The sequence below is a fragment of the Nicotiana attenuata genome, chromosome 6, assembly GCF_001879085.1.
Source record: "Nicotiana attenuata strain UT chromosome 6, NIATTr2, whole genome shotgun sequence".
Lineage (NCBI taxonomy): Eukaryota > Viridiplantae > Streptophyta > Magnoliopsida > Solanales > Solanaceae > Nicotiana > Nicotiana attenuata.
The window spans coordinates 1,433,964-1,440,743 of record NC_031994.1 but is presented as its reverse complement, the minus strand read 5'-3'; positions in this window follow the sequence as shown (position 1 = coordinate 1,440,743).

Below are 6,780 nucleotides of genomic sequence, written 5' to 3'. Positions count from 1 at the left end.
TATATATATATATATATATATATATATATATATATATATATATATATATATATATATATATATCCCAAAAATCGAAATTATGGTTCCCAAATAAATAGCTAAATTATGGTTCTTCACCACCAAAACATCATTGATGATTTGTATATCAAACTTGGACAGGAAATACTGACACATAACTGAAAAAATACCCTCTTTTTCATCTTCATACAAAAGAGGCACCTGAAAATTTCACGTGTCTTAGCACATCCTAAGGCTATTAATTCTTGATGAAATTTCCTCCATCTTTTGGAAAACTCGTAGTAATAAGAAGTCAAGTTTTATGCACTGAAGGTGTAAAAAATATTTAAATAACTAAGTTATTTATAAGGTAATTACTGATAAATCTATCTCATGATAAGCATAAGTGAGTAACCAAATAAAAACGAATTATAGTATAAGACAGTAAAGCACTTTACAAATGCCAACCGGGATATAATCATAAATTTGCATGATCCAGAAACTCCAAAAAAATGAATCTAGAAGTAATGATGAGGCGATGAGTATTGATCACTTGATCGTTTATTATGGACCTACGAAATTTTAGACTAATCGGAGTCCGTAAAAAAAATTCTACACGACTATCATGTACTAATACACACAAAAAAGTGAAAATAATAACAAATTCGTGTTGCATGATCCCGAAACGCCATAAAATGAACCTGAAATTCATGGCGAAGTGACAAATATTGGTCACTAGGCCATTTCCTAGGCACCTATAAAATTTTAGGCCAATCGGAGTTCGTCAAAAAAAAAAATCTACAAAATCAGCATATACTAATACACACAAAAAAGTGGATATAATTATAAATTGTATTGCATGACCCTGAAATACTAAAAAATAAACCCGAAAGTTATTGCGAAGCGATGAGTATTGGTCACTAGGCTATTTTTCACGGACCTACGAAAATTCAGGCCAATATGGAGTTCGCCAAAAAATGTATACAAAATCAGCATGTACTAATACACAAGAGAAAATAGATATAATCACAAATTCGTATTGCATGACCCCAAAACGCCATGAAATGAACCCGAATTCATGAATAAGTAATGTGTATTGGTCATTAGGCTGTTTTTTATGGACCTACGAAATTTCAGGAATATCGAAGTCCGACAAACTTTTTTTAACAAAAAATCAACATGTACTAATACACACAAAAAGGTGGATATAATCACAAATTCGTATTGCATGACCCCGAAACTCCATTAAATGACACACAAGTTATGGTGAAGCGATGACCATTGGTCACTAGGCTGTTTCCTATGAGCCTACGAAATATCAGGCCAATAGTCTGTTTAAAAATTCTACAAAATCAACATGTACTAATACACATGAAAAAGTAAGTATAATCACAAATTCGTATTGTATGACGCCGAAATATAATAAAATGAACACAAAAGTCATGGTGAAGTGATGCGTATTGGTGACTAGGCTGTTTCCTATGGACCTACAAATTTAAGGTCAAGCAGAGTCCGTTAATTTTTTTTTATACAAAATTAACATTCAATACACATGAAAAAATGGATATCATCAAAAATTCGCATTGCATGACTCCTAAAAACTATAAAATGAACCCAAAAGTCACGGCGAAGTAATGAGTATTGGTCACTATGTCGCTTCCTATGGGTCTATAAAACTTCAGGTCAATCGGAGTCTGTAAAAAGAATCTTCAAAATCAACATGTACTAATACACACGAAAAGGTGAATATAATCTAAATTCGTATTGCATGATCCCGAAACACCAAAAATTGAACCCAAAAATCATGGTAAAGCGATGAGTATTAGTCACTAGGTTGTTTGCTATGGACCTATGAAATTTGAGACAAATCGAAGTCCGTCAACTTTTTTTTTATACAAAATCAGCAAGTTCTAATACACACGTGGATATCTTACAAATTCATGTTGCATGACCCTGAAATACCATAAAATGAACTCGAAAGTCATGGTGAAGCTATGAGTATTGGTCACTAAGCCGTTTCCTATGGACCTACGAAATTTCAGGCCAATCGGACTCTATCAATTTTTTTTTTATATAAAATCAGCATGTACTGATACATATAAAAAAAAAATATAATCATAAATCTGTGTTACATGACCCAGAAATTCCATGAAATGAACCCGGAAGTCATGGCGAAGCAATGTGTATCGGTCATGAGGCCGTTTCCTACGGACTTATGAAATTTTAGGCCAATCGGAGTCCGTCCAAAAAAATTCTACAAAATCAGCATGTACTAATACATACGGAAAAAGCGGATATAATCACAAGTTCATGTTGCATGGCCTCAAAACACTATAAAATTAACACGAAAGCCATGGCAAAGCGATGCGTATTTTTTGGGCTCATCTAAATCACCTTAAATTTTTTGGGCCCATAAAAAATGACCTAATGAACAATAGTCATCGCTTCGCCATGATCGTTCCTCATTTTTAAGGCATTTTAGGGACACAATATAGGAATTCTAGGATAATTTCTAATTTTCATGTGCTAATATCTACACCATCTTCATGAATTCGGGCGACTGGCTCCGAATCGCCTAAAATTTTATGGGCCAATCAGAAAAGAACTTATGAAAAATAGTCATCGCTTCGCCACGACCGTTCCTCATGACTAGGGACCATGCTCCCCGCTTTCTTCCTGTGGTTACTATTAGAACACAAGCCAAGGAACTCCTTTGGAATTTAAGGGCCATAAAATAGGAATTCAGGACGATTTTTAATTTTTCGTGTGCTAATGTCCATACCATCTTCATAAATTCGGGCAACGGACAACAAATCGCCTAAAATTTTGGGAGCCCATCAGAAATAACCTAATGAACAATGGTCATCACTTCGCCACGAGTGTTCCTCGGTATTTGACATTTTAGGAAAACTTGAATTCAGGACGATTTCTAATTTTTCGTATGCTAATGTCCACATCATCTTCATGAATTCGGGCGAAAGGGCTCCGAATCGCCTAATATTTTGTGGTCCTATCATAAACGACATAATGAACTTTAATCATCGCTTTACCATGATCGTTCCTCATTTTGTGGCGTTTTAGGGTCATAAAACAAGAATTCAAGATGATTTCAAATATTTCATGTGCTAATGTCCAAGCCATCTTCATGAATTCAGGCGACGGGCTCCGAATCGCCTAAAATTTTATGGGCCCATCAGAAACGATCTAATGAATAATAGTTATCGCTTCGGCATGACTGCTCTTCGTTTTTTGGCATTCTAGGGCTACAAAAAAGAAATTCAGGATGATTTCCAATTTTTCATATGCTAATATCCATGCCATCTTCATAAATTCGAGCAACGGGCTCTGAATCGCCTAAAATTTTGCGATCCCATCATAAATGACCTAATGAACAATGGTCATACATTCGCCAAGACTGTTTCTCATTTTTAGCGTTTTAGGGCCATAAAACAGGAATCCAGGACGATTTTCTATTTTTGGTGTGCTAATGTCCACGCCATCATCATGAATTCGAGTAAAACGGACGCAAATCGCCGAAAATTTTATAGGCCTATCAAAAATGACCTAATGAACAATGGTCATCGCTTCGCCATGACCATTCCTCGTTTTTGACATTTTAGGGCCATAAAACAGGAATTCAGGACGATTTTTAATTTTTCGTGTGGTAATGTCCACGCCATCTTCATAAATTCATACGACGGGCTCCGAATCACTTAAAAGTTTGTGAGCTCATTTGAACGACCTTATGAATAATAGTTATCGCTTCGTAATGAGTGTTCCTTATTTTTTGACGTTTTAGGCCATAAAATAGGAATTTAGGATGATTTCCAATTTTTTGTGTGCTTTAGTCCACACAATCTTCATGAATTCAGGCGATGGGCTTTGAATCACCTAATTTTTTTATGCCTATCAGAAACGACCTATTGAAAATAGTCAATGCTTCTCCATGACCGTTCCGCATTTTTTTGGTATTTATGGCCATAAAAAGGAATTCAAATCAATTTTTGATTTTTTTGGTATGCTAACGTCCACACCATCTTCACAAATTCGGGTGACGGGTTCTAAATCACCTAAAATGTTTGGGCCCATAAAAAACGGCCTAATGAATTATACTCATCGCTTCCCCTTGATCGTTTCATATTTTTGGGCAAAAATTTAGGTGATTCGGGTTCGGCGCTCGGATGCATGCAGATGGCGTGGGCTATAGCACACAAAAATCTAGGAATCAGGCTGGAATTCTAGTTTTATGGCCCTAAAATGCCAAAAAATAAGGAACAATCATGGTGAAGCAGTGACTATTGTTCCTTAAATTATTTTTTATGGGCTGGTAAAATTTTAGGTGATTCAGGTTCGGTTGTCCTGATGCATGCAGATGGCGTGGGCTACAACACATAATCTGGGAGTCGGGCAAAATTCTAATTTTATGGCCCTAAAACGCCAAAATATGAGAATTGGTCTTGCCGAAGCAGTGACTATGTTCCTTAGGTCATTTTTGATGGACTGGCAAAATTTTAAGCGATTCGGGTCCGGTTGCCCAGGTGCATGCAGATGGCATGGGCTATAACACATGAAATTCTAGAAATTGGACGGAATTCTAATTTTATGGCCCTAAAACACTTAAAAATGAGGAATGATCATGGCGAAGCGGTGACTACTGTTCCTTCAGTCATTTTTTATGGGCAGTTAGAATTTTAGGCTATTCGAGTCCGGTAGCCCAAATGCATGGAGACGACATGGACTATAGCACACAAAAATTTAGGATCGGGCGAAATTCCAATTGTATGTCCCTAAAACGCAAAAAAAGAGAAACAGTCATGGCGAAACGATGAATATTGTTCTTTAGGTCGTTTTGATGGGTCGGCAAAATTTTAGGAGATTCGGGCCCGATCGCCCGGATGCATGCAGGTGGCGCAGGCAATATAGCACACGAAAATCTAGGAATCAGGCGAAATTCCAGTTTTATGGGCCTAAAATGCCCAAAAACGAGAAACGGTCATGGAGAAATGGTGATTATTGTTCTTTAGGTCATTTTTGATGGGCCGGTAAAATTTTAGGCAATTCGGGTCCGGTTGCATGGATGCATGCAGATGGCGTGGGCTATAGCACACAAAAATCTGGGAATCGGGCAAAAAATTCTAATTTTATGGCCCTAAAACGAAAAAAAAAATGAGGAACGGTCATGGTGAAGCGGTGACTATTGTTCCTTAGGTTGTTTTTGATGGCCGGAATAATATTAGGCGACTCGGGTTCGGATGCATGCAAATGACATGGGCTATAGCACACAAAAATTTCGAAATCGAGTAGAATTCTAATTTTATGGCCCTAATACGTCAAAAATAGAGGAACGTTCATGACGAAGCGGTGACTATTGTTCCTTAAGTTATTTTTGATGAGTCGCAAAATTTAGGCTATTCGGGTCCGCTCGTCCGGATGCATGAAGATGGCGCGGGCTATAGCACACGAAAATCTTGAAATCACGTAGAATTCGAGTTTTTTGGCCCTAAAATGCCAAAAAATGAGGAACGATCATGGCGAAGCGGTAACTATTGTTCCTTAGGTCATTTTTTATGAGCCGGCAAAATATTAGGCGATTAGGGTCAGATTTCTCAGATGCATAAATATGGCACCGACTATAGTACGCAAAAATAAGGGAATCTGGCGAAATTCCAGTTTTGTGGCCCTAAAACGCCAACAAACTGGAACGGTCATGGCGAAGAGGTGACTAATATTCCTTAGGCCGTTTTTTATGCGCCGGTAAAATTTTAGGCGATTCGGGTCCACTCGCCTGGATGCATGCACATGTCATGGGTTATAACAGACGAAAATTTGGCAATCGGGCGGAATTCTAGATTTATGGCCCTAAAATGCCAAAAAATGAAAACGGTCATGGCGAAGCAATGACCATTGTTCGTTAGGTCATTTCTGATGGGCCGGTAAAATTTTAGGCGATTCAGGTCCAGTTTCACTGATGCACGCAGATGGTGTGGGCTATATCACACGAAAATATGGAAATCAGGCGGAATTCCAGTTTTATGGCCTTAAAACGCCAAAAAACGAGGAATAGTCATAGAGAAGTGGTGACTATTGTTCCTTAGGTCATTTTTGATGGCCTGAAATTTTTTTAGGCGATTCGGGTTCGGCCGCCCGGATGCATGCAGATGTCTTGGGCTATAGCACACGAAAATTTGGAAATCAATTAGAATTTCAATTTTATGGCCCTAAAACACCAAAAAACGAGGAATGGTCATGGTGAAGCAGTGACTATTGTTCCTAAGGTTATTTTTTATTGGTCGAAAACTTTTTAGGCGATTCGGGTTCGGTCATGCGGATGCATACATATGGCATGGTCTATAGCACACGAAAATCTAGGAATCGGGTGGATTTTCAAATTTATGGCCCTAATACGCCAAAAAATGAGGAATGGTCATGGATAAGCGGTGACTATTGTTCCTTAGGTCATTTTTTATAGGCCGACAAAATTTTAGGCGATTCGGGTCTAGTCGTCCAGATGCATGCAGATGGCGTGGGCTATAACATACGAATATATCGGGTAGAATGAGTTTTGTGGTCCTAAAACGCCAAAAAATGAGGAACAGTAATGGCAAAGTGGTGTCTATTGCTCCTTAGGTCATTTTTGATAGTCCAACAAAATTTTATGCGATTCGGGTCCGGTCGCCTGGATGCATGCAGATGGCTAGCACACGAAAATCTAAGAATCGGGCGGAATTCCAGTTTTATGGCCCTAAAACACCAAAATACGAGGAACGATCATGGCAAAACGAT